Source organism: Aedes aegypti, chromosome 2 (assembly GCF_002204515.2).
Source record: "Aedes aegypti strain LVP_AGWG chromosome 2, AaegL5.0 Primary Assembly, whole genome shotgun sequence".
NCBI lineage: Eukaryota > Metazoa > Arthropoda > Insecta > Diptera > Culicidae > Aedes > Aedes aegypti.
In genome coordinates, this window is record NC_035108.1 from 430,594,301 (window position 1) to 430,613,931 (window position 19,631).

Consider the following 19,631-nt stretch of genomic DNA (forward strand, 5'->3'; position numbering starts at 1 on the left):
ATTTTCGAATTGTTGGTATGCTCTTTGAAATTCTAATTATAATGATTGAAGGTCACAGCTACTCTGAGAGTATTTTTGAATTATTGGTAAATACTTTGAAATGAGGGCATCTCGGGAAAAATACTGATGGTTACGTAATTCCTAAAATATTTCTGGACTGTGTTTTTTTTCTGCAACAATAATTTAAACATATTCGCATATTACACTTTATTACAACGTTTATAATATAATGTACGAATTTCTCATTATCCTTTAGCATTTTGTTGACCCTTATATTGTTTCAGTAATTCTGTTTACAAACAGTTTAAAATGATCAAAGAATTTCAAAGTAAATCTTAAACATTCCCATTTTGAACAAATTATTCACATTTTTTCAAGTATTTCTCGAAATTTGCAAAAATCTCATATGCTTAATTTATTCGTAAAGTTTTTCTGAGCACTTCGTAAAACAAAATTAAAATTCCATTATTCTCAGACTGTCTAATGTTACCCAAATTTTTAACAGCATTTATATGAGTTCACCTAGAGTGCAGAGACAATCTCAGCGTTTTACATTATCTTCAAACCGTCCTCCTATTTTAAGAAACAAATTTTTCTGCACATATTGGGAATGTTGAAGAATAATCAGATATTCAAAGCATATTTCTGAGTTGTTTGAGGGTCACAGAGAAATCTAAAATCATTCATTAATTGACTGGTAATATTTTGGAAGTCTGAGAAAACATACGAACAAATTGGGAATATTTAAGAATAACCGTAAATCCCTGAAATATTTATAAATTAAAATTGGAGATCACAGATAATTCTTAGATTATTACGAAGTTTTTATTGGATGTTTTGGAATTCAGAGAAAATGTATGAACAAAAGTGTATTTCAGGATATTTCTGAAGTATTAAAAGCCTACTGAGAACTCTGAGATTAAAATTGAACTCTTGGTGAATGCTTTGTAATTCTGATTAAATATGGACAATTAATAATAAGAATCCTTAAATATGTCTTAGCTTACCGATGATCACAGATAATTCGAAGATTGCTTCTGAGTTGTCTGTGAATGTTGTAGAATTCTGAAAGAGTTTCTGAAAAAATTGCAAAAGTTGAAATATATCTAGAAATTCCTAAAATGTTTATGAACTAACTGAGGATTACAGAAAACTAATTCGAATATGAGAGAATATGTCTAAACAATCTGCGAATGTTGAAGGATAACCAAATATTCTCAAAATATATATGAACTTACTTTGTACAAAGTACTTTGAGATTATTTTCGAATTGCTGATGAATACTTTGGAATTCTGATAAAAGGCTCGAACAAATACGATAGTCATACATTTCTAGAATATTCATGAACTATTTGAAAATCACAGATTATTCTAGGATCAATTCTTGTTGAATGTTTTGTTATTGCATGTTTTGGGATTTTGAATGTCTAGACATTTGTAATGTTTTAGTTTATCCAAAAACTCATAGAATATTTAGAGAATGCCTATTTGATTGATAATATTTAAGCAAAACCAGATATTCATAGAACTTTTCTTATTTAGTTTATGGTCACATTGAACTCAATGTGGAATATAACCAGAAATTCCCAGGATGTTTCTAAAGTATTAAAGGCTTACAGAAAATGCTGAATGTGTTTCTAAATTGTTAGTGAATATTTTGGAACTCGGGAAAAAAACATAATTTAAAATATTAAAGAATAATTAAAAATTGATAGCATATTTCCCAATTAATTGATGGTCACAGATGTTTCCAAAATTATATTTGAGTCTGAACAAATTAAAAAAAAGAATGGACGATAATCAGAAATTCTTAGAATATTTTTAAGCTGACTCCATTTCTATTTCGAATTGTTGGTGAACATTTTTGAATTTTGAGAAAATGTCTGAACAAATTGCGTAGGTTCAAGGATGACCCGAAATTCCTAAAACGTTTATGAATTATTACAGGATCACAGATAATTCTAAGATTATTTCTGAATTGTTAGTGAATGTTTCAGATTTTAACAAATTTTGAAGTATATACAAAATTTCTTAGAATGTTTCTAAACCATAATTGGTTTACAGAGAACTATGAGATGTTTTTGAATTGTTGGTGAACATTTTGTAATTCGAAGAGAATGTCTGAAAAATTATGAATGTTGAAGGCAACCTAGAATACATTTGAAATTATTGAGGGCCTCTAAGATAATTTGTGAATTGATTGTAAAAATTTTGGAACGCTGAGAAAATATCGGATTAAATTACGAATATTGATGGATTCTTAGAAATTACTGATGTATAGCTGAACCATTTGGGGATCACAGAAAATTCTTATTTCTCAGTAGTTAGAGAATGTCTTAGAATTCTTGGATAATGTCTGAACAAATTAGGAATGTTGGAGGACCATTAATTCCTAGTTTATTTCTAGGCCAGCTTTATGAATTGTTGTTGAATGTTCTGAAATTTTGAGAGGATATCTTGACGAATTTCAATTGCTGAAGTATATCCAAAAAATCTAGAATATTTTTGAAGCTTTACAGAGAACTCTGAGATTATTCCGAATTGTTTGTGAATATTTTTAAATCAAAGAGAATATATAAAAAAGGAATGTTGAATCTTAACCAGAAATTCATATAATATTTCTCTATCATTTTGACAGTCATTTGTGAACTGTTTTTAAGTACTTTGGGAATTTTTAGAGAATTTCTGGTCAAATTTGCTTAAAGTAGCAAAACTTCCAATCCAAAACTTCTCCAGGAATATATCACGGATCATTTTCAACGATCATTATAAAATTTTTCAACAGGTGTTTCCCATGAAATATTATTCCGTGATACGAACAGTAATTTAAAAGCTTTTTCATAATTTCCCTCATGGGCAGGAATTTCCTTCATTTACCTTAAAATATGTCTCACAAATTTCTTCAAGTATTTTGCTAAGCGATTGCTCCAGAAATTTCTCCACAATATATTCCTAGTTAAAACTCCTGTAATGTTTTCAAGGATTCTTTGGGAAATTTCATCAAGGAAATTCTCAGAAATCACTCCAAAAAATATTTTTATTTTAGAATCTTTCATCTGAGATTTCTTTTAAAATTTTCTTACGAATATCCTAAAGAATTTTTCCATGGACTATTAAAGAAATTTACTCAGAGACGTTTCTTGGAATTTCCTTCACAGAATGATCTGGTATCTACCATAGAGATTTTTTTCAAAAATTTTTAAAAGATTCTCCCCAAAAACTTTTTTTATGAATTTCTCTAAAAATTTGTCCGGATGTTTACTTTAGTTATTAATCAAAGGTTTTTACCAAAAATACTATAATTTTTTCTCAAGGAATCCACTCTGAAATTTACTCAGAATTGTTTTTTTAAACTCCTTCAAGTTTCTCGAGTTTCTCAAAAATTTCCTCTAGAAGTTTTCCCAGGATTTCACCACCTTTAGAATTGCGTACATAAATTTTGCTCAGAGTTTTTTCCATTACATTCCTTCAAATGTATCTAAATAAATTTCAGTCGGTGATTTTTCTGGGAGATCAATAAGGAATCCTGTCAGGAGCTTTGCCAGGAATTTTCTGCAGAAATTTATTCACTACAGATATTTTTTTAGCAAGTTTCTCCAATAATATTTCCAGGATGTTACATGTACCATTTGCTTGGTTGCGACAATTTTTAATCAAATATTTTACAACATTTTAGACGTTGAGATATTTTTTCGTTATACAGTTGGTCGGTGTTCAGACAGACTGGACTAAGCGTTTTTTAATGGTTTCAGGAAAACCTACCCCAAGCATTGCAAATGTGAAAATAGTTGCATTATCTGTTGTGATAATGAAACTTAAGTATTTGATGATATATCTGCATCAGAATAGCAACGGAAAAATCAGAACTGATGGAGTTCTGAATGTATCTTAAGAACGTCAAAATATCCTCTAGTCCGTTCTGTCTGAACACCGACCAGTTGTCTTAAGAAAAACTTACAGCTCATTATACCTGCTGAAGGAAACTGTTTGTCATAATAACATTTTCAAAAGTGCAATCCCTCATTCATGTCAGGCCTATGAATGATCTCCAATCATTCTCATTTGGCACAAATGTTCTCGAAAAATTGATTATTCATTAATAATTCAAAAATCTTTACAGAATTCTCAAAAACCCTTGAATATCTCATGTTATACAAATCTTCTTCTTACGTTAAGTCCCAACTAAGACAGAGTCTGTTTCTCAGTGTTCTCATGAAGATATCCACAGGTTTTTACCGAGAGCCATCTTTGCCAATTTACAATATTTGCATATGTATAATGTGTCAAATAGATTTTCAACACGAAAAGATCTTCGACTTGGGCCCTAGCCTGTGGCACAAATATTTATTTATTTACAGAGTTAATCCGCTTCGTTTGCCCCATTTTGGAACTTATTTTTGATTCTTCTTCAGTTTATAAACAATGTACCAAAGTTCTTTCTTTTCTTTGTTATGCCTATTCATACAAGTTATTATGAACAGGTTCAATAAAGATTTGAAGATAACTCTGTAACAAACAAATGGTAACAACAAAAAGTTCTCTGTAAAATGGGGCTGACAAAATATTATATTATTATTTATTATTTATTTATTTCCGTTTAACAGTGTATCCTTATACTAAATTATCATACAAAAATAAAAAGCTGGTCCTTATCTTCCTTCCAGAGTGGACTGTATTTTGGTGCTTTTGAATAGCGAATCCTTTGGTGGTTGAAGTGGACGTCCGGTGATCGCATTTATCGGTTGGTTTACTGGTTCGTGGTTGGATTTCTTAGGTTTTATCCATTTAAAACATCAGTTACACTTTCACAATTGATTTACAAGTCCATTACACATTAACAATGCACTTTATTTTCAACACACAAAACTACATTGATTACACTTACTAACAATAATACATGTATTGGGGTTTCGCTTCTAAAATTGGGATCTCGGCTCCGTTTGAGCCTCTTGCCGACATATTTTACACTAACTGGTTGTTATTTTGATACGCGGAGGCGATCGTTGCTACGTCACCGTCCTCGTTCGCTCCATTGAAGCTTATGCCATGCCAAGGGGTTTTAAAATGCAATTGTAGTACTCGAACATAATATATAAATAAAGTATTCTTCTGAAATTCTTCAATATTAACAAGTATTTCAGAAATAATCCCAGAACTGTGCAAATTATTCAATCATTTTCATTTGGCATGTACAGTTGTGTTCAGAATATTACTAGTGAAAGCCAATTTTCATACAAAATGCGCAACTTTAACATGCTGTAACTTTATTTCCCTATGAGCAATCAGCATGAAATTTTGACAGAGAAATAAATATATTCGATTTTATTCTCACAAATTATGAAATTTTTCAAATCACTGGTTAAGATAAAATCGCTCAAGATAATAGTAGTCTTTGAATTGCTTATTTTAGTTCAGCAAAATTTTGTAAAATATTGGCTGATTTATACATTTGTAGCTTAAATTAAAATTGTTAAAATGATGAGCGAGGAAAAAAATCAAAAATCAAAATACAGCAGATATTGATATTATTGAAAAAACTATTATTTTGAGCGATTTCACTTGGTGCTTTACTTTTCAACTAGCGCTTAAAAAAATTATGAGGATGAAATCGAGCATAATTGTACCTCTCAGTCAAAATTTCATGTCGATTGTTAATAGGGAAACGAAGTTACATCATGCCAAAGTTGAGCATTTTGTGCGAAAAACGGCTTTCACTACTATTTTTTCTGAACACATCTCTATGTTTCCTTTTCTATAAAGTGTATAAATCAATGAACCAAAAATTGTACTCAAAAATTGCTTTGGAAATTTTCTAGTGATTGTTATGGTTTTGATAATTTTAGAAATCCTGTAATATTTCCGTTAGTCACGAAATATCCTAATATCCTAACATTCATAAGTAGTCTTCAAATCATCTTCAAATTTTACGTTACCCTCAAATACTCCTCTTTGCACAAATATTGTCCCAACGGATCTTAGCATGTACTAGTTTTTGGAAAATAAATTCAGAAATTTTGCACTATTTTTTTTTAAATTTGGTTATCTAACAATATAAAAATAAGAAAAACATCCTAGTTGTAGGTACCTTATTGATCTCAAAAATTCTCAGGGTGATAGTGAAAATCCACACTTATCGTTAGTTAACTTTTCCATCTAGTTTTAAGCCAACCCTTCTCCAGTATAGAAGTTAGGCAAAATAAAGGACGCATCGATGCTTTTCACCACCTGATTAATTTCAATCATGTCGCTCACTTGGATGACTATCCACCTATTAATTTAAGCAGTCGCACGACCAATATTGCCATAATACAGTAAAATGAAACACAAAAAAAATCAAATATTTCGAAAATTTGAAGACAGTTTAAGACAATCTAGGTCACATACAAATTTCTGGTCGTCTGTAGAATTCCGTAAGTACTCAAGAAATTTCTACAACTTTTCAAACAGGCTATCTATGAAAGCTTGAATGTTCGTTTATATATCTGAAAATCGTCAGTGTGTTCAAATATTTTCGTACAAATATCCTTTAACCAACAATTCTCCTAGTTATATGGGGATTCTAAAATATCTTGGGACAAGTATGCGTAGGATAACAAGGGAATAAGCTCCATTAAATAAACATTGTTAAAACAATATTCCATGCTAAGAGCCATGGCATAACTACGTTCAAATGTATTCTCTGGAATCATTGGAATTCAAGAGAAATGTATTGTTTTCCCAGATAGCCGTAGCGGTAAATGCGCAGCTATTCAGTATGACCATGCTGAAGGTCGCGGAGTCAAATTCCGCTAGTCGAGGATCTTTTCGTAAAAGAATTTTCTCGATTTCCAGGACATAAAGTATCTTCGTACCTGCCACACGATATACATATGCAAAAATGGTCAATCGGCAAAAAATCTCTTGGTATAACTGTGGAAGTGCTCATAAGAACACAGAAGCTGAGATGCAGGTTTTGTTCCAGTTGGGAAGTAACGCCAGAAAGAAGAAGAAGAAGTATTGTTTTCCTTCATATAATGATCATCAAAAAGAAACGTACCTTTTTCCTGCAACTTCGGGATTATTTTTTAGATGCTATTTGGCGCATGGTTATTAATAGTATTACCCGAGCAAAGTCCAACATCAAAAAGAAAGCAAGTCGAAAACATATTCTGTTTTCAGCATCAAGTTGATATCATCATTTGATATAAATTTGTCATTGAAATATTCGATATCATATTTTTTTTCGTTCAGCTATCATTTTATTTTTTGGTAAAATTATCATTTTTTATAATTATTAATTTATTCGTGCTACATGTATAAACACTATGATAATATAAAAATAAAGCATTTATTCTGTCGCAGACTCGTTTCAATATCAATCTAAAATATGCACATCTCAATGAGTTCACAATTTGCCCTCCATGATAAACAGTTTTCAATTTGCTGCAACTGATAGCAAAAGTAGATTTCAATTTGATAACATGGGAACATTTTTCTGCTCACAGTTTTGATATTTTAACCGTTAAAACGACCAAATTAACAGCAAACTGAGTTATCAAAATTCGCGAAATCACGCCATCAAAATTAATTTTCAATTAGTAACAAAATGCATAAACATGATAGAGTGCCTGTGCCAAAGTATTCACCTGACGTTTGAACGGAAATTTATTACGTACACTTTAGATGGAAATAAAATCAACATGTGGTATTTTTTATCGAGTAGATCTTCTATTTTAATCAATTTACCTTACTTTTTATCGCATCAAAAAGTCATATAAATAATAAAGCATTCACAAAAAAATTGCTCTCTTGCACCAGTAGTTGACGTGTTTCAAAAATGGTCTGAATGATTGATACAATGTTTCAAAGAAAAGCATTCAAATATTAAGAAAATTGATGATGATCTCTTTGCAGATCACGTGAATAATGCTGTTTGAGGTTAATAAATAATGTTATCACTATTTTAATAGTGATAACATTATTTATTCTTCTTCCCTTCTCTTCTTCTTCTTCTTCGTCCTCTTATTCTACTTATTCTGCTTCTTGGCATTACGTCCTCACTGGGACAGAGCTACTAGTCAGTGGCGTTTAGTGATCAATGAGCACTTTCACAGTTATTAACTGAGAGCATTCTTTGCCAAAGTTGCCATTTCCGCATTTCATATATCGTGTAGCAGGCACGATGACACTATTTCCAATAACGACAAAACTTTCATTATGAAAAGATCGAGGATTGACTGGAAATCGAACCCACACACCTTCAGCATAGCTTTGCCACGGACTCTAACCACTCGGATAAGAGAGGCCCTTATTTACCCCCTCTATACGGGTTAAATTTTTTTAATTGACGTAATGTGATAACTTATAAAATTTTTCCATTATTTTGTTTTTTTTTCTTTGTTTTTTTTTTTCATATTCGATACCAACACTCTTATCTCTTAATCAATAATTTCACAATTATAATAATTTGATGCCAATGCACTTCACATATGTAATGTAATATTTTGATTTATTATGTGTTTCTAAAAAAATGCTAATTGAAACCAACTACGCGTAGTGTTCGTGATCACCATTTGTGGCACTGGATTTTAGATACTATTGATACGAAGTACGTTTATAGTCGTTTGTACCAATTCTTACCACATTTTGATTTTTCAAAACATCGATTTTCTTTTGTCACAATCTAAACGAACGTCAAAGTGGAAAATGTGTGTTGATTAATCAATAGTTCAATTTATATATTCATGTTGTAGGAAGTATGAAGTAACCAACAATGTGTTCAATAATTCGATTTACAGTCATCTCTCCCTTACTCGATATTGAAGGGACCATCGAGTTAGGGAGGTATCGAGTTACAGAACACAAAAGCAGTGCAGCTGCGTTCCAAGGGACCATCGAGTTAGTCATGAAAACCAACTTTTACTATGGTTCTCTAACTCGATATCGAGATACGGAATATCGAGTAAGGGTGAGTTAACTGTATTTTCATTTTGCAATATTTTTATAACGACCCCGCGTCGATAACTTCAATAAGGGAAATCTAATTTTCGTTTTCTTTTGCTCGTCAGTATGCGTGCCCTCAGCATGCAAGCAAACAAACCGTTATCTGCTATCGGTGCGCGGCGGCGCGCGTAAATTTCAGGAATGTTTTCATACAAATGCTTCAAACTCAATAAATTTGTATGGAACATTATCAGATTCTTATACCATTAGACTCGTTATGAGTTGCTGATTACAATGAGTATAAAAACTTGCCTGAAAATGGAAAAAATATGCACAAAATCGTTGTGCAAACACAAAAATTATTGGATTGCGGATGATTTTTAATCTAAAAACTTTAATTTTCCCGAGAGTCCAGCTCCTTCAAATTTTGAGTAAAATCAAATATTTTTTTACGAAAACATACCCTAAGATCTTAGCAATATCGTGATTTGTTTTATTTTTTGATATCTTAATCCGTTAAATTTTAAAAAATCAAAACGTGCGCCAAAGTCGGGGTTTTTCCCGTTTTTTCGGCCCGGTGATGAAGCTTCCCCTTTTGACCTTTTGGTCTGCATGGGGAGAAGGGATACGTGTCTGTTCAAAAATCAAGATCCCAGCAAATTTGAGATGGGAACGTGCGTGACGTGGTTACTCGAATTGTCAGCAATTTTCACCCTCTTCTCTCCTCCTCGATGCAAACATATTGTATAGAGAATCCAAAATTTTCAGTAGATTGCCAAGATTTGCTGGATCTCTTCCCCTACCTCTCGGAACAGGACCTAATCAAAATCTGTTTGCTATAATCTCTACAATGCTATCGAGATATTGAAGATAATCACCCCTATTCTTGTTTACGTTTGAATGCGCTTTAGATCGAAAACCGTTTTGCATTCCCGTTTACGCCATTAGAATAAAGTTTGCGATGGGTTTGAACGAAGAATTCAATCGAAAGTTGGATCCTCCGTAAACAAGAATGAGGGTGAATGTCCAAAATATTAGGGGGTCGACAGTCTTATAAAATATAAAATAAACTCGATCCTGTCCCTTGTCGTTGTCCAAACATGCTTGAGTTCATTCCCAGGTGCATTTTATAACAAATAACTTAACATATAGGATGCAGAGCTACTTCGGCACTACCATGATTCACTTTGGCATGGGTGGTTTTTCTCGGCCGAATTGTCTGAAACTTTTCCATAAGAAGCACTTCAATGCGACGCATATTGTGGCCAAATATAAGCTCTGTAGCTTTTATAAAACTCCACTGCCGAAGTGAATCAAAAGTGCCAAGAATAGGATCCGGCTCCCTATGTCTATCACATTTATATCGAAAATGCTATGATGCCATGTAATAAAAGAAAGAGGAGAAGTCTCTGCAACTCTCTTAAGTACGTTTTCAACTAGTCACAAATTCAAATTGTTGCTAGGACGTGGCCAGAGCAACTCTCGACTGTTGAAACCCGTAGCGACGGAAAAATGAAAGAGAATTTGAATTTGAGCCAGGCTGTCTTGGTAGTGTCATTCTAAAAACACGCCAAGCCGGTACCTATCCATCTAGTAATCATTGCTTTCTCTCCATGCTCCCTCTTACTTCGAGCAAAATAGATCGATATGCCGGTAAACAAATTCAAAATATAATTATCACGGTCGATACCTTTATATGTTGATTATATGGATATACTATTGATTTGTCTGTCAAATCACACCGTTTTCAGTTACACGCGAGTAAAAGCTCGCGAATTTATTGCTATTTCTTTTGGTATGTTCTCTCGAGCAGGTGGGTACAAACTTAGCAAGCCTGTTCTAGATTCTGTCTTGCTTTATTTTATTATTATTATTTTTTTTTGCGTTAGTTTACACTCGTGAGGTGCTTCGTGATGCCAACATTTCCACCACTGCAAGTAGAACATTCTGGAATAAGTAGATGAAAAAACCGAATTTAGTACTATACCATTTAATTCCACTAGAGTTTGTATCCTTTGACAGATACGCGTATTTCGACCTCAACTGTAAGGCCGTCTTCAGTGTCGTGTACGCGACAAGTCGAGTCTAGTACACGACACTGAAGACGGCCTTACAGTTGATGTCGAAATACTTGTATCTGTCAAAGGATACAAACTCTAGTGGAATTAAATGGTATAGTACTAAATTCGGTTTTTTCATCTACTTATAGGTATTCTACTAAACAGCTCGAAGATTTATTATCATTCTGGAATGTTATTACAGTCGACTCTCCGCATCTCGATGTTCTACATCACGATATCTCTCCCTATGTCGATGATTTCATAAGTCCCTTCAGTCTGCATACATTTTCACTCTCCATATCTCGATATCCTCCTTATCTCAATATCTCCATATCTCGATGTGTTTCTGTTGGTTTTCCGTTCTCAATTTTCTCTCCGTATGTCGATATGATCAATATCGATGGTTACTAGACCAAAGTTTTGGGATTCAAAACAAATTAGGAGCGCAAAATGACGTCTGTTTGTGTATTATTTTCCTGGCAACGGAGTGTTTTTCAATCTAGTATTCATCCAAAATTTGTTCTTTGTCTCGATCTCTCCCTTTCTCGATGGTCCCTTCGATATCGAGATGTGGAGAGGCGACTGTATTATTATTATCTTCGTTAACGAGATTTTAGCCCAAGGCTAGCTCATCTCGGAGATTCTTGAAAATTGAGAATATCGCTGCAAACGAAATTCATGGTTTCTAACACAGCGGCGATTCACTGTTTGGGCCACGATTGCATCCCAACTAACGAATACTACCCGTTATTTGGAACGACTGACAGCTGGTGAAAATAGAGAACAAATCGACAAGAAACGCAAGAAAATTTTACATTGTATGTAGTAATTCTGTTGTTTGACTTAATTGTTATTAGCAATCCCAATTTCAGTAAAAACATTCACCTTCTGGTTTATAACGTACACGAAATTTATGTGAGGCAAAAATATTTGATTAGGTTATTATATTTTTGCTACCATGCAGTGTTCACTTGTTATTAGCAATCCCAATTTCAGTAAAAACATTCACCTTCTGGTTTATAACGTACACGAAATTTATGTGAGGCAAAAATATTTGATTAGGTTATTATATTTTTGCTACCATGCAGTGTTCACTTATCGCTTATTGATTTTAATCCATTTTACAGTACTATGAATTATCTTGGAAAAAAATCAATTCAAAACCAAACCCCTTCTGATCGATTTTCTGGGTACACCACTGATACATGCAGTTTTACGTTTGTGATCAGGTAATGGAAGCAGTGGTTAAAAAACTCTTCAGATCAGTGAAAAAAGTCATGTTTCGCAAGTTGTAACAAGCTTGATAAATAGCAGCTGCGAACGAGAACCCAAGAGAGAGCGATTAAAAACCCCATTTATCTCGCTTATTTACCAATGGGGGTGAGTTATTTTACAGGTGTTAAAAAACCCACCGAACATCCGATAACAATACTATGTACTGTTATCCTCCGATCTAATCAGAGCTGTAGCAGAAGATGATAAACAGACTCTCATGATGTGCTGCGGACTATGATTTTTACAGAGAGCGATAAGTGAGAGATACTCTCAATTATCTTCGAAATGAATACGTAAAACTTTGAGAGTTAATAAATCTTCGAGCTGTTTAGTGGAATACCTATAAATAAATAGAAAACTGAAATTAGTACTATTCCACTAGAGTTTGTTTCCTTTGACAGAAACGCGTATTTTGCCCTCAACTGCTAGACCGTCTTCAGTGTAGTGTCCGCGTACAGTCGAGTCTAGTACACTAAGGGTGGAGGGCGGCTGTCAAATGGGAGTAAAATTGAAAAGCCGCCAACATAAGTCCAAAACCAGTTTTAAGGCTTAACGCGGAATAGTAAAAAATATTATTCGCAAGATTGCAGGTAATAAATGCGCTTGAAGGATACTGTTTGCAAACAGTTATTTGCTACGTGCTACTACAGTGTGCTGTTGGCAATTTAATCCGAAAATTCTGCTGAATTCTCAAAATGGATGTTTTCGACAAAATTGATTACGCCTTCACCATTGTTTGGTCGTAATTGTGTATGGTTGTTTATCTTTTAGGACCAGCTACACGTTGGGGTAGCAATAAAGAGCCGCCAATACCACCCTTGTAGTACACGGCACTGAAGACGGCCTTACAGTTGAGATCGAAATACGCGTATCTGTCAAAGGATACAAACTCTTGTTGGTATATACTAAATTCGGGTTATCATTTATTTCTAAGAGTTCCTTAAAAGAAATGTTTTAGATGAATTGTTTTTCAGGGATAGCATTTTTGAATAACTTTTCATTATAAGAATAGAATAATGATTTGATTAAAAAAGTCTTCAATATTAAATATATACAAAAGTGTAAAATTCTTCGGAAATTGTACCAGAATACTGTACTTTAATTTAAAACTGTTAAATGTGCAATGAGAATGTGATAGTGCTGAAACATAGATTAATTTGCAAGAATATCTACAGCTACTGTGCAAAGAAACCCACTACTGTGGTAGCTTGAATCCTTTACTGTTTCAAAGTTATTTTTGAGATGGTGAAAATGTGAGCGATTTTTTTTGTTTCCTTGTTGTAAGTGCATGTTAGGTACTGGGTGTTACGTGGAAAGCGAGCAACATCGGGAATGTTAGTGCCGAGAAATATTTAATCTAGCTCAACCGTCTACGGTTAGTTGGTGAGTTGGTGGATGCACGCGAGCAGAATATTGCTGCAAACCAGCATAGCAAGGAAGAATGTTCAGCGAAACTTACGGAAGCGAAACTGTTGCACGGAAAACTCGCTTTTCTCGTCCCTCTTATAGCCAACGACGACTTCGGTCCAATATCGGATGTGGAAAGATTTACGGGTTCTGGGATTAATCACGCTTTTTTTTTGCTTTCTGCCGTACCGATTCTTTTACAAGGGGGCAATTATCTTGTATCCGTTTTATGTCTTCTTTTTTTGCGATGATAATACTGCTATACTTGCACTTGAGCGGAAGAGAGCAAATCCTGCTAGAGTCTTATATTCAAAGCTGCTGTGGTAATTCGAGAAATAAAATAAACAAAAAGGAAAAGTCAATTATGTTGTTCTGGTAGGGAATAAGGCACGGGATGAGCATCAAGGAATGTTGTTTGACCCCTTACTCCATATAAAAAGCATACCAACGCATCCACGGATGATCTGGAAAAGAATGGTGCATGGACGTAGCCAGGGGGGGGGGGGGGCAAAAAGGAAGGTAGGAGCGATGCGGGAATCACGGAAATTTTTCTTGTGCTTGAAATTGACAATTTATGCAAACATGCCTTCTCGGATTCCGCAAATTACTGTAAGAAAGCTTGGGGGCTGAACCTTCAATTGGTAGATAAAGATGTTACAAACAAACTTTTCTATGGATGGGGGATCACTAAGAAAAGACACGTAGAGATAATAAAAAACGACTTTTGTAACTAATATCGAACGAAAATTTTTAGTTCAGTTGTGATATTCATTATTTTTATGTTTTTTTTTTTGCCGTAAACATCATACGCCCAGGGGCCCAGATAGCCGTAGCGGTAAACGCGCAGTTATTCAGCAAGACCAAGCTGAGGGTCGTAGGTTCGAATCCCACCGGTCGAGGATCTTTTCGGGTTGGAAATTTTCTCGACTTCCCAGGGCATAGAGTATCCTCGTACCTACCACACGATATACGCATTAGCCTGGGACACGGTTATATGAAAAATTTAGATTCTCGCTCCAGTCCACTTCTTGGATTGCATTTAAATCACCCATAACAACTGTGCAAAATTTCTGCTCGATCGGAGAAACTATATTTTAGCGCCAGCCGTTCAAAGTTTGTATGGGATTTACTATGGGAAAACTTACTTTTGCAAAGAAAAATCACCAGAGGCCGCCCATTGACCTCTATAAAAATTCTGGACACAAATCTCGATAGGCATTTCTACGATGAACAACATCACCCAAGACCGCACAGCAATCCGATTCTTGTGAAAAAAGTTATTAAGCATAGACTGTTCGGAAATTATTGTTATTCCTTTACGTGTTAATCAACGTCGCGTTGCCAATAGGTTTTCATTGACTAACTTTTTTCACAAGTGTCGGATTGTTTCGTGGTCTTCGGCAATATTCTTTATCGTAAAAATACCTATCTAGGTATGTGTTCAGAATTTTTATAGAGATCAATGGGCGACCTATGGCGATTTTTCTTTACAAAAGTAAGTTTTCCCATAGTAAATCCCATACAAACTTTGAACGGCTGGCGCTAAACTATAGTTTCTCCGATCGAGCTGAAATTTTGCACAGTTGTCATGGGACCTAAAAGCAATCCAAAAAGTGGACTGGAGCGAGAATCTAAATTTTTTCCCACACTAATACGCATGCAAAAATGGTCATTGGCATAGTAAGCTCTCAGTTAATAGCTGTGGAAGTGCTCATAAGAACACTAAGCTGAGAAGCAGGCTCTGTCCCAGTGGAGACGTAACGCCAGAAAGAAGAAGAACATCAGCTGAATTAACCACTCCCTTATGTTGGATTTTTAATATGTCACTGTATTCCTTTCCAAAAATAATGTGGAAAAGTTCATTTCTTGTTTCCATTTTCAAGTCTCCGAATTTTTAGAAATTTCAACAGAGGTGGAAGCGTAATATTAAAAAAAACTGCTGATTTACAGAACTCCAACCAATGTAATCCATCTTTGAAGCCCTGTTATAAAAAACTGTATCTATTTAAAGATTCGTTTTTTGTTCTCAATGCTTAATATAACATCTGCAGTGGTCCATTTCTCTTCGTAGATTTTCTTTTTGGATGAGCACACGACATTCCATCGATTTCACAACATTTTACGATGCAGAACACGAGATATGCATATCTATGTATAGAAGATATACACAGTATTTAGAACTGTATAAAATTTGATAAGATCATTTATCAAAAGCGGGATTAAACCTAATAACGCAGTATAATTCTTTACCTACTATAAAAATATAGGAAATTTTAAAAGGAAAAAATCATACTCTTCATTTCGAGCGTTTAAGAGTAATTCAAGATTTACTGAGGGCCATAATGTGACTTTCCTTGTTCTCATTATGCTGAATATTATACAGGGTTACTACTATTTCCCGTAAGTAAAATAAATTATCGTAGAAAACTGATAGTTGAATAAACTTTATTTTCAATGTATGTTCTATTTTGAAAAACTAATTGATACTGTGTCTGTATAAAGATAACATACATTTTTGGCACGCACGTTATCCAAAACCATATATTTTAATCAAACGAGGTATACTTCTTCAGCTGATCTGGGCCAGCTGATGTATATTTATTTATAAAGATTAGTGGAACTTTATCGGGTCAATTTCCTTTTGTTGCATTTAAGTTGATCAAGCCATTAAATATACATGTCATGCACATTTACAAGGCTGACATTAACATCGTTAGGAAAATCAGGATGAGCATCGAAATATTTATAATTGCGATCAACTTCGAAATATGTTGTGTAAACATCTTGTGAGCTATAACTAAACTTATTTTTAAGAGGAAAATAACCATCATCGTTTTACAAATTTAGAAAAAAAAACAGTTTTTTTTTCGATCAAAATCGAAGAAAATCTATCATTGCACTTGCTATCTGAAAGGCGAAGATAGGATTTTATGAGACTTGCTTTAAATTTGAACGAAAAATAACTGGTTTTGTAAATTTGATGATGATTGCTGATAATCTTGAACTTTATAATACATTATAGAGGGAAATTTATAAAATTTTAGTTTGGATTTTACATAGTTGAAGAAATTTTAAGGACAGCTAGGTATGTATTGCTCGGTTTTGGAGCTGGTCGCAAATGTGCAAAAATATACTGGTAAGCTCTCTTGTGATTTTTGTAAATTCCATGTGCTTTCTGTTTGTGATTCTTCAAATTTATCATTGCTCTATTGAACCAGACAGGATGTTATGAAAAAACATCATACTTTGTACTGAAGGATCTAATAGAGTCCAAATTTTGGGTAAAGAAAACAGAAAATCCAGCTTTTCTTAGCTAAGATTGCAGTTAATATTAATGTGACATTATTGTTCAGTCAACAAATCCGATACGAAGCTGGTAATTAAAAAAAACGATTCAGAAGTAGAGGATTTCGGTGAAAACTGCATTTAGGATAAACAATTCAAAAATGATAATTTTCTCCCGGGATTCTTCCGAAACTATCGCAAGTATCCAATCAAGATTCTTTCAGGAATGCCTCAAGGAACTTCTTCAGACATTTATGTTGGAAATCGTCCAGCAATATTCTAAAAATTATTTTAGGATTATTTCGCACATTCTCTAATTATGTTTGCTTAAATTTAGCTATATCACTATCAAAGGGAATATTTCAGGATAGTATAATAAGACGCTTAGAGAAGCATTCTGAAAAGGATTCATTCTGAAATCGAAATAAATACCAGAATTTCTCTAGTTCATCCAGGAATTTTTTAAACATCCCTTTTGGACAAATTCGTTGAGATCACTCCAGGCAACTCATCGAGAAAATCTCCAGGTGTTATTCATTCAATAATTTCTTTAGAAGTTTCTACAGGGATTTCTCCAAGAATTACTCCCGGAACACATCTAAAAGTTTCTTAAAAGATGTCTCTGGAAATGTTTACTATTATTCATTCTTTAAATTCCAAATTCCTTCAGGAATTCAAAACAAAATATTTTCGAAAATTCTAGCAATGATTTATTATAAAACTTTTCCTCACCTTTCCTAAGATTTTAATTTTATTCTACATGATTTGATCCAATAATCCTCCAGTGATTCCTCCAAAAATTTCTCAAGCGGAGCAGTTCATTGGGAAGTTGTTTATGAAATTCTCTAGGAATCCTTGTAGCAACTTTTATAGGAAAACATTGCTCTTTTCAAAAATTCCCGCGATGGTTCCACCAAAAACTAATAATGGAATTATGTTTTGCATAGCTTAACAAGTTACTCCAGATATTTCATAACATTTACTTCAGGGATTCATGAAAAATGCTCCAGTAAACTTAAATTAAAATTAGCTCTTAGAAATAATATACATTTTCCATCTTGATGCTCCAAGAATTCCACCAAGATCGCATCGAGAATTTTTTTGATTATTCCTACAGATTTTTTTGCAGTTACTTCTCCTGACTTTTTTTTTTTTTTGAGAATTATTTTTCCAATTTCTATATTTTTGTTTTAGATTTCTTCTTGTAAACTAAAATATTCTTCATATATTACTTTTTTCTTTTATAATAATTCAACCAAGAAATGTGCTTGAAAGTTCGTGATGAAATGCATTCCGCAATTGCTTCAAACAATTGTCCAGGTATAACACTTGAGACGGCTGCATACAGCCATTCCATGAAATCCGGTTCAGTGGGTCACCGAATTCCGTGAAAATGTGCTATTTTGTTCCTTACCCGAAATAAGGGTACACGTATTTTTGGATTGTTTGATTAGGGTGACCATTTCCAAAATAAGGTGACCAGGAAAACCACGATTCTGCAAAAAAAAAAATTTTTAAAAATATTATAACTTTTGAACCGTTTGACCGATTTTCGATTTTCTTGGACGGAATGAAAGCTAAAAATTTTTGACTTTTCAAGAAAAATTAGAAATTTCCCAAAAGTTGTCTTTTTACATGAAAAATAAAATAAAAAATTCCCATTTTTTCGTGTTTTGAAGGTCTTGGGACAAAAGGGGCTATTGCTGTTCTCATTTTTTATTGAATGTTCAGAAAATTTTACGTTTATTGTCAAATTTTCAACGATGTATGTTTCTTAGTTTTTGAGATATATTGTTTTGAAAATAAATAATCAGTCATGTTTCATCGGCACACACTGTAGGTTTAAGCGCATTAGATTTTTTATTGAAAAAATCATAACTTTTGTACAGCTCAACCGATTTCCAATCTTTTTAATAGAATGAAAGCTTAAGATTTTTTTTACATGAAAATATATAAAAATTTCATAAAAAACTAGAAATTTTTATATTGTTTCATGTATAATTTTTTTCAGTTTTATATTTTTTTCTGAAAAGTTGAAATCTTAAGCTTTTATTCCATAAATAAAGATTGGAAATCGGTTAGGCTGTACAAAAGTTATGATTTTTTTAATAAAAAATCTAATGCGCTTAAACCTACAGTGTGTGCCGATGAAACATGACTGATTATTTATTTTCAAAACAATATATCTCAAAAACTAAGAAGTATACATCCCTGAAAACTTGTCAGTAAACGTAAAATTTTCTGAACTTTCAAGAAAAATGAGAACAGCAATAGTCCCTTTTGCCCCAAGGCCGTCAATACACGAAACAACGGAAATTTTTTATTTCTTTTCATGTAAAAAACTATTTTTGTGAAATTTTTATTTTTTCTTGAAAAGTCAAAATTTTTAGCTTTTATTCCGTCTAAAAATTGAAATACGGTCTAGCGGTTCAAAAGTTTTTTATATAAAAATTTTGCAAAATCGCGATTTTTCTGGTCACCCTAATCAAAAAATCCAAAACCACGGATATCCTTATTTCAGATAAGGAACAAAATTGCAAATTTTCACGGAATTCGGTGACCCACTAGATCGATTTTTCATGGATTGGTTGTATATTTTTGTCATTCCTTCAGGAAGAGTTACTCTATCAAACTTTACAGCATCAGCTACTCCAATAATTCATCATTCTTTTTTTATTTATT

General features: G+C 33.3%; 1 protein-coding gene across 3 annotated transcripts in view; it reads right to left on the minus strand.

Annotated features, from left to right (window-relative positions):
• Window positions 1-19,631, minus strand: part of LOC5573947 (proton-coupled amino acid transporter-like protein CG1139) — an 87,144-nt gene that overhangs the window by 61,811 nt on the left and 5,702 nt on the right. Inside the window, exon 2 of one of the 3 annotated variants that reach the window (XM_001654933.2) lies at window positions 13,717-13,979. The exons of 1 other annotated variant lie outside the window; for it this stretch is intronic. The gene's annotated coding sequence lies outside the window, so the exon portion shown is untranslated. Of the gene's footprint in view, window positions 1-13,716; window positions 13,983-19,631 lie in introns of all 3 variants that reach the window. One more of the 3 variants, XM_021847723.1, reaches the window with a different exon arrangement.